This window comes from Triturus cristatus, chromosome 2_1 (assembly GCF_964204655.1).
Source record: "Triturus cristatus chromosome 2_1, aTriCri1.1, whole genome shotgun sequence".
NCBI classification, from domain to species: Eukaryota; Metazoa; Chordata; class Amphibia; order Caudata; family Salamandridae; genus Triturus; species Triturus cristatus.
The window spans coordinates 259,285,271-259,293,520 of record NC_140581.1 but is presented as its reverse complement, the minus strand read 5'-3'; positions in this window follow the sequence as shown (position 1 = coordinate 259,293,520).

The window sequence follows — 8,250 nt, the reverse complement described above, 5'->3', positions numbered from 1 at the left end:
TGCCTGGTCTCCTTTCCGTGGTGTCTGTGAACTCACACGGACCTCCGCGAGTCCGCGGGCCGGGGCTGTCCACTCCCAGCATAAATAAAGAGAGCAACTGCTCATGAACTCGTCTGGCAGCTAGGATGAATTGTGGCTGTGTGTTGACGCCGTCCTCCCGCACAGGTTGGTGGTAGCTGCACGGCGTGCGCGCAGCACCAATGCTCTGGCCTTCCCCTACTTCACAGCTTTTCAGTGAACACCCCCGTTCGCTAGTGGCTTCTGGGGATCTTTGAAATGCGTGTGGGTCACATGTGTCCAGATCACCCTGTTGCCACCTTCCTTTCCGTGGCCTTTTCTGTGCTGGGCCTGCTTATCTTTTGTAACAGTTCCAAGGGGACTGTCAGCCAAAGTTTAGCCATATATGAAGTGACACTTTGCAGACAGACCGCATTCACACATTGTGACAAAGGGAGGAATGCAGATCTATCCCCGAAGAAAACCCAGACTACACCGAACCATATCCATAGACCACACCAAACAATGGAATACCGATCAAATGTACCTCTGAAACCTGGACCGCTCCAAACATTGAACATAGACTGCAGTCACAGATACCACCCAACAATGAAAAATAAACCGCACTCATGGAACAGATCAACTCTACCACAGAGCTCAATAATAATGTGCACAGACTGCATCCAGCACGAATGCACATTTCACATGTGTTTCCCAAAAGAAACACAGACCATACATAACAAATTACAAGTCACTTTCACAGGCTTCATGTAAAACGAGAAAGAGACCACTCCTACAAGTTGGACAAAAATACAACCAAAGGAAGAGGCAAATGCTCAAAGATAACAAAAAAGAGCACACCACTCAATGAACATATGTCACATACACCAGTGCAACACAGAAATTACTTACCCGTTTAAACCCGACGATAACATCCAATCCAACTGTGACTGACACAAACAAAACGACGGCACCACAAGTCACTCATTGTGGCTCTCGCTGAATATGCAGCATTTGCAGTTACATGCTGGGCTGAAAGTACCACCATCTGCCCTTACTGCAACTGTCACTGAATGTGCACCAACCACACAATTTTATATGTGTATTAAAAATAGACTGACCTTGGAACACGAGTAGGCCACTGCATCCAACCCGCGTTACCCTGGGGTGAAGATGTGATTAGGGAGTCAGAACTCTGATTTTGAAATTACCGACCAGTTCTGGGTCGTGTCATATTGTTTCTTTCACATCCATCACACAACGCTGCAACCTCACAGTTACACACTTACCTTCATCATATGTGGCGTTCCTCAAGCTCTTTCCCTTCTCAATGTTTGGTAATGCTAACATGGTGCCACTGGTGAAGCTAAACCATTCTTTGATATCAATATTAAAATAACTACGGGTAGCTCCAATTTTCCCTTTTACTTTTGATGGGTTTGATTTAAGCTGCAGATGCACAGCATACCAATATAACGAATAAAATAACATCACACGAACACGGCAGACACTCCATAGAACACCACCGCAACTGCAATTAAAAGATAACATCATACAACACAATAGTACAATAAAATAACACAATAAGGACACACAATAAAATGCAATAATACACCAACAGAAAAAAACAAATATTCACTATAACACATCCCAACACAGAGCAACTCAGTACACAAGGACAAATAACACAGCACATGCACTCAGTACCTCAATGCAACACCAACACCACAATAGCAAAAGATAATACAATCAAAACACACGAAGAGCAGCAGAAACACAGGACAGAACACAACACACCCAAAGCACAAGAGAGCATTACAACACAATTGAACAGTTAACACGGAAACTACTCGCACATCACAATAATAGAAGCATAACACAAGAGCTTACAGCTTCGAACCAGTTCTGGAGGGCCCTCCCTCTCTCACTGATGGAGAGGGCGGCCTTAGTAACAAGCATTTGCAATGCAATAGGTCTCGCATTTACGCAAGTTTAACCTATTGGCATTCTAAATGACAATGCGTTTTATTTATGTTTTAAAAACCAAAACCTAAATAAAAGGCATTGTCTTTTACAATGCCAATAGCTCAAACTCATGTAAATGCGAGACCTGTTGCATTGCAAATGCTTGTTAATAAGCAGCTACGGCCAAACTCAGCAGCGAGGGACTGCGGACACAGCTGAGCAGCTGTTTTACTGAAGCCTGTGACAGACCAAAGAGCTGTTGTCCCAGAAGCGTAGAGCTAGAAGATGTTTGGCTGAACACCCTGACCCCTAAAATACACAGCTCAGCAAAACTGGAAGCAGTCAGTGTTTGTCTAATGTTCACTAGTCTTAGGCTGTGTTAATCTTTAACTATAAACAACAGATAGGGTGCCTCCGCTGGTGCATGGCTGCTGTCTGTGCATTTGCGCAGGGGAGAAGGACAGGAATGCCCCATACCTTGTAGATATGGCATATTTCAGCCCTTTTATTTTGACGCACAGCAGCGCAGCAGTAAGGCTTGCTGCGCTGCCATGCGTCAGAATATTGGAAATGTGAACCACAGGAACCGAAGGCCCAAACCTCATTGAATGAAGGACGCTCTGTCAACGAGAGGGGTCAAGAAGGAATCAATCAGGAGGAATGTGGCAACAGCGTCACCCCTGCCTCCAATGCACAGTTGAACCAGGTGACGCAGACCACCGCCTCACTGAGTAGCAGGCAGTGCTTTAAGTACAAACTGAATTATAGAAAACAAGGAAACACGGTACACTAGTAGCAAATAGAGAACATCATAATAGAAGGTCGTAAATGGAGGCCCACACATACCAAGATGGAACATAATCAGGCATTTTATGGTGAGATGCATACCATATAAATCACCTGAAATAGCATCCAGGTGTGATGTCGGTGAGGTGAGACCGGGAATATATGGCCACACCAACAGTTAATCATGGGGCGCATACCAGGTCTGGCGTTGTAGCAAGAAAATACACAGACAAGGTATTGTGGTATTCATAGCCCCTGGCCCGAGTCTCTCATGTGACCTCACACATGGCCGGGGTCTTATTTAGTAACTGGGCACCACTTAGTGCAGGATCAACCATGATTACATAACAATGCAGGGGACATCCTTCAACGCCCCTCTGGTCAGGACTCTCTTCACGAGTCCTGCGATGCACCTGTTATGTCACAGGCGTACACTACATTCCTTCCCAAAAATGAAGCATAAGAAAAACCCATTACAACATCATGACAGCAGCATAATATCAATGTCACATCCCAATTGCAATCAGGGGCAAATGTCAAGATGCGCTCCCACACAAGAAAACACATACCTAATAGGTGACGTGTTACCTGATACCATGCCCATGATACACAGACTTACACAAAATCATCCCTCAGCCTCGTGGACAGCCCTGGATTACCCCACAAATGTATCGAGTGCAGGCATTACGCCTAGTCAGCACGCTGGGGACCGAGGCAGAGGATACCTCCCACTGGATTTCTGGTCCGCTAGGAACCTCTGGAATGTCATCATGGGGCTCCAGTAGCAGCTGCTCGAAATAGTCCAATTCACCAGTGTCCTTGAGCTCATCATGTGTCGTAGATGGACAACTGTCCTGGTCAATGATAAAAAAGCTTGACAGCTGAAACATTCTGTGTGATTGTCTCTATCCTCCTTATCGCAGTGATGTGGGTGCCTTTCCGATGGATGATGGTCCAGGGATTTAGTTCGAATGCCAAACAGAATTTGCTGCCAGGACATCGATCTTGTACCAACACCATGTGAGCTACCTGTAAGTCATACATCTTTGCTCAACCGCGATGACTTGCATGATCATTAGACTTCTGACGCCTCCCATAGACTCGCCAGTTGTCAACAGGATATGGCAGCCACTGTGGATGGTGCAGAATGGAATCTACAACAACTCGGCCCATAGAGAAGTTGGCGGCCTGAAGAGGCAATCCAAATGACTTTATACCAAGTTTGCATACATCTTTCAGCCTCCCCATTTGCCTACGGCCACCTCGGTGTGATCTTCTTGTGAGTGATTCCTAAGGAAGTCAAATATGCTGTCATCTCTTGCCCGTGGAAGGGAGGGCCATTGTCAGTTTGCAGTTCTTTAATCAGGCCATGAGTGGCCATTACTTTCTACAGTTTGGGTATCACATCACTGGTGCTCAAAGATGATATGACCTCTACTTCCGGATATTTGGAGTAGTCATCAGTCATTACAAACATATGTCTCCCATCCAGCAAGCTGCCAAAATCAAGGCTGGCACATTTCCAGAGATGTATTGGTCCTTTCTCTGTAACTACTGGTGAGAGAGGGTTTGCTTCTCCTGAGGCCTGCCACTAGGAACAGGATCTAAGCACAACCTCGACTTTTTCATCCATTAAGTGGAACCACAAAGTTTGCAACCTGTTTTTGGTCTTGAGCATGCCTTGATGTCCAGCATGGGCAAGTTGGATGACTCGATCCGTATGGGCTGTGGGTATGACAAGGCAATGTCCTCTCAAAAGGCATCCACTTGGGCCCCTACTCAACTCCTGGCAAATGTGATACAACCCCTCCATGACTCGTCGAATCTCTGGGGTAAATACAACTCATTCCTTCTTGAAATTATGCCACTGTTTTTATGCATTGTCTCCAAAGCCTTCGGAAGACAGTCATCTTGGCTGGTCGCTTGGCAGAGGGCCTCTATAGAGAGGGAAAGAGGACAAGATCGACCCGCCACATATCTTACATACTCCTCAGTCTCATCGGCATCCGCTTCTTCTTCAGTAGTGGCCACCCTAGGATAGCTGTTAAATAACCCGCTCAGTTGTGAGATTCAGGTCTGTACTCCACATGACAATTGTACTCTTGAAGTTGGAGAATCCACTTTTCAATCTGCGGCTTAGCGGTGTGCCATTGAATAATGGAATGAGCGGTTTGTGATCCGTGGATACCGTGAACGAGTTGCCATATACATACAGGTGAAAATGGCGACACCCCTAGTGGATGGTAATTGCTTCCTTTTCAATTTGAGAGCATTTCTCGTTCATTAGTAAGCGACTTGCAAACACCACGGGGGCCCAATCATCCTCTACAGACAAACGCTGCATCAATACGTCTCCCAGACCTTCGGGGCAAGCATCCGCTGCATTGGTAGTGCTTTTCCGGGGGGTCAAAGTAGGCCAGTGTGGTCTCATCCAATAGAGCGTCTTTAGTGGCATGGAAAGCAGCTTCTTGTGCCGGGCCAAATGACCAGGGGACCGACACTTTGGTGAGTTCACGTAAGGCCTGCATCAAAGTAGTGAGGCCTCTAATGATACGGCTGCAATAATTAACCATCCCTAGAAAACTGCATACTTCTGTCACAGTGACAGGAGCTTCCTTAATGTCTCAGACTTTGTCAGGATCCGGGTTTACTCCCGCAGCCGAGAACACGTACAAAAAGAAGTGTAACGTTTGTTGTAGGAATATACACTTGTTGTCGTAAAGCATCAGACCGGACTCTTGAATCCTCAAGAGGATCTCTTTCAATTGTGCGTTGTGTTTGGAATCTGTTTCGGCATAAATTACAATATCATCACTGACATTAACCAACCCCGGGAGGTCATTCAGATGTTCCTGAATGGTGTTCTGAAACATCTCAGCCCCGCTGGAGAAGACAAAACTCAAACGTGTGGAGAACCTCAGGCCAACATGAGTTGAGAATGTTGTGAGGTACCAAAACTCCTCATCCAGGGCTAGCTGGTGATATCCTGAACGTAAATCCAATTTTAAAAAAACCAGCTGGCGCTATTAAATTCTCCAATCAGGTCATCTATTGTGGGTGTGATATGTCGTTTGCTATTGATCGCCATGTTGGGCATGCGCATGTCAAAGCATATTCTCATCTCGCCAGGCTGCTTGGGCTTTCAGGTTACCACAATTAGTGAAACCCAGAGGGTAGGCCCCGTCACTTTCTCTATGATGCCAGTGGTCTCCAGCTTGGCCAATTCCTTTTCCACTAGTGGCCGCAGGTGGAATGCAATGTGCCAATGACGTAGGGCTATGGGCTGCCCAGACTTGTCGATATGCAGATGGATCTCTTAGCCTTTCAGACATCCAGTTCCTTCAAATACTGCAGGGAATTCAGCCAGAAGATGTGTGATAGCTTCCAGATGGATGCCAAAAGCAAATGTTACAATGCCAAGGTTTTCAGCCGCCCTGCAGCCTAAGAGCATCCCAATTCCCTCTTCAGCCACATGCACCTTAGACTCCACGGACTTGAATCCATATGTGATGGTTGTCTTGAACTTTCCTCACGTCACAAGAGGTCTGTCTTGACCATATGCGAACACCTTGATGATTGCCGGATTCAACTTGGGAGCTGGTTTCAAAGTTCCACAAGCGTCAGCCGACATGATGTTGATTGTTGCTCCAGTATCTACCCCGGTGGTGGTGACCTGGTCTCCGACCCTTATCTGGCATTATGGCACACGACGTGAGGTTTGAGCGGCAGTGCCAATGGTGAAAACGGAGTGGACAGTATGTTCTTCAGTATCATCGCCATCCATGTCACTGCCTCTTACTCTCACTTCCGGGATTGTATTAACGGTGGTGCGCTGTCCCAGATCCTTTCCTGAGTGACAGCCCCTCATGAAGTGATTGAGGTTTCCACAGCCAGCGCACTTCTTCCCTCTCTCCGGGCATTCAGATGATCGATGGCTATTTCTGCTACAACGCCCACAGGTTCGTGGTTGAGTGCTGTCTCTCCTACCCTGTTCTGCCATGATATTTGAGATGATGGCATTGACCAGTTCCGTCTTCACTGGGGTCTGCAAGGCAGCTTCCATGTGATCTGCCGAGCTCTGGAAAGTTCCTTGGTCCTGCCAATCGTTGGAATGTCCGCTAAAGATTTTCCGGATTCCTTTAGAATCCTCTCGTGAAATTTGGCGGATTCACACCCTTGTATGATCTGTCCTCTTATTGCCTCATTTTCATAATTAAATCCACATGTGCTGGCTAGTTCCTTTAGATGCGTGTGGAAAACATCAATGGACTCCTCCACTTGTTGTCTTGCTTGCCGAAATACGAACCGCTCATAGTCCTGGTTCGCCATCGGTTCATAATGCACAGTGAGGGTCGCTATGATGGTGAGGTGTGTCTTAGGAGCCACTTCATTAATGGACTTTGATATTTTGTAAATGTCTCTTCCCCTTAGGTGCAGAATCATAGCTCTCTTTTGGACATGATATACTTTTGTGGCCTCAAGGAAGAGTAGTACACTCTTCACCCACTTCTTCCACTTAGGGGCCTATGCCGATGGGGCGCTTTCCACTGTGAATGGCTCCAAAGGCAGCATGGTCACCATGCAGCAGGTGTGATCAGGTTGTTATCTGTAACAGCTGTCGTCCTCTTGCCCTCCTGAGTGTGATTGTTTTTTTTTTTCAACAGTGTCCAACAAGCCACATCAGTCACTTCCTGGAGCCAAACCAGTTCACCCTTGGGGAATCAGGGCTCTTATGCTGTTGCAGTCTTCACTCAGGCTCAGTGCAATGAAAGTCTTCAATGAGACAGTTCACCTTCTCTAGTTGCTAATGCTGCTGTTTATTTCCCCTCTTTTCTCCTATTGTTTTAAAGTGTGAGGTTTGCCACAGTGAATGTATTGGAATGTATTTACCTACCAAAACAAGAGATCCTGCACACCTCTGGGGTTCTAGCATATGGTGCTGTGCTGTGTAGACCTTCCGATTCCTCTGCACAGTAGGCACTCATGCGGGGAGCACTGTTCGGCCGAAATGGCCCACCAGGAATGGGAAGCTCTGCCCCATTGTACTTCTAGACGGGCGTCTTCAGGTGAAGCACTGCACACGCTGGGTGACTCGGAGCCGCATGGGGCACGAGCACCGCGTGTCGCCAGAGCTTACACGCAGCCGCCACACTGGCCTGATATCGGCACAACAACACCAGCTTGTCGCCAATGTGATGTTGGTGAGGTGAGACCGTGAATATATGGTCACACCAACTGTTAATCGTGGGGCGCATACCAGGCAGGCCTGGTGTCACAGCAAGAAAATTCACAAACATGGTATTGTGGTATACATAGACCCCGGCCCGGGTCTCTCCTATGATCTCACACCCGGCCGGGTCTTATTTATTAACTGGGCACCACATGGTGTGGGATCAACTGTGACTACATAACAATACAGGGGACAACCTTCAACACCCCTCTGCTGAGGACTCTTTTCACGAGTCCCGCGACGCACCTGTTACGTCATAGGCGCCACACTAC